Genomic DNA, 1,454 nt, shown 5'->3' on the forward strand with positions numbered 1-1,454 from the left:
CTGACTGGATAACATCAATGTATGTAGATGTTAGTCATGAAACAAATATGTTTTCATTGCATACAGCTTAGAAACCTACATTATTTGATACGTTTATCAGGGGACCATTAAACTCTAGTTAATAATAATTAGAACAGCTGAGCCAGCATGGCGGCACCCATGTAACCCGGTTTGTGCCGCTAAAGGAACGGCGGCCATGGCGCTGGCCCCGCGTGGTCACGTCACCATGCTGAGGACGGCGTGGAGGGCGCTGAGGTCGCTTCGGACCCAGGCAGTGGCCCAGGCCCCAGTCCTTGGGCTGCCGGGCGGAGCGTGTGCCAGGCCTCCCTCCCTCCAGTGGGGCCTTCCCTCTCCTCGCGGTGTCATCCTCCCGGCCATTCGCGGATATGCCACCCAGAAACCAGTCCAGCCCAGCCAAGAAGATGACCCGCCCCCTTCCATGCTGCTCAAGGACTACCAGAACATTCCTGGAATTGAGAAGTTTGACGATGTCGTGAGAAGACTCTTGTCTTTAGAAATGGCAAACCAGATGGAGAAGCTAAAAATCAAGCAAGAGCAGCTGATGAACAAGATTGTGGCAAACCCTGAGGACAACAGCTCCCTGGAGGCTCGAATTGTTGCCTTGACTGTCAAGATCTGCAATTATGAAGAACACATGCAGAAACATCGAAAGGACAAAGCCCACAAGCACTATCTGCTGATGAGCATCGATCAGAGGAAAAAGATGCTCAAAAACCTCCGGAAGACCAACTACAGTGTCTTCGAGAAGATATGCAAGGAGCTGGGGATTGAGTACATCTCTCCTTCTCTGTACCACCGGAAAGGCCACTGACGCTGGGCAGCCCAGAAGGCGCTGTGCATTCGGGTCTTCCAGGAGGTACAAAAGCTCAAGAAGCAAAAAAGGGCCTTAAAAGCTAAAGCAGCAGCAGCCCAGAAACAGGGCCAGAAGAACCCAGAGAGCCCTTCCAAAACTGGACCAGAGGCAGTCAAAGAAAACCAATAAATTTTATTTGAGTTCTGTCAAAAAAAATTAATAATAATAATAGAACATGTTATGTGTAATTCTTCCTAATACTCCAATAATCTAACCTTGAGACTGCAAGTAAGAAGCTGAATGATGCATTCCATTAGCCAATAAATTTATCACTAGTGTCTTTATAAAAAAAAAAGCCATATTTTCCTTCACTAATTGATTCAGATGAAGCGAAATTTGTTCTGCTTACCTGAAATATTATCTTGCCTCTCAAAGAAAGCTAATTAAAGATTTTATATTCATGAAAGTACAAATGTGACCAAAAAAACTACAAAGTTGACATTATTGACATTATAGAATTATAAACATGCCCAACTCAGTTTATAAATGGAGGTATTTTTTTTTCTAAAGATTTTATTTATTTATTTGACAGAGAGAGACACAACAGGAGAGGGAACACAAGCAGGGGGAGTGGGGGAGA

General features: G+C 44.8%; 1 pseudogene; it reads left to right on the forward strand.

Moving 5' to 3' along the window:
* The first annotated feature begins 226 nt into the window (after positions 1 to 226).
* LOC114223896 (small ribosomal subunit protein uS15m pseudogene) lies at positions 227 to 1,021 on the forward strand (annotated as a pseudogene).
* The last annotated feature ends 433 nt before the right edge of the window (positions 1,022 to 1,454 follow it).

The sequence above is a fragment of the Eumetopias jubatus genome, unplaced genomic scaffold, assembly GCF_037043125.1.
Source record: "Eumetopias jubatus isolate StellerSeaLion01/CBP00866 unplaced genomic scaffold, mEumJub1_p1.0 scaffold_6, whole genome shotgun sequence".
Classification (NCBI taxonomy): domain Eukaryota; kingdom Metazoa; phylum Chordata; class Mammalia; order Carnivora; family Otariidae; genus Eumetopias; species Eumetopias jubatus.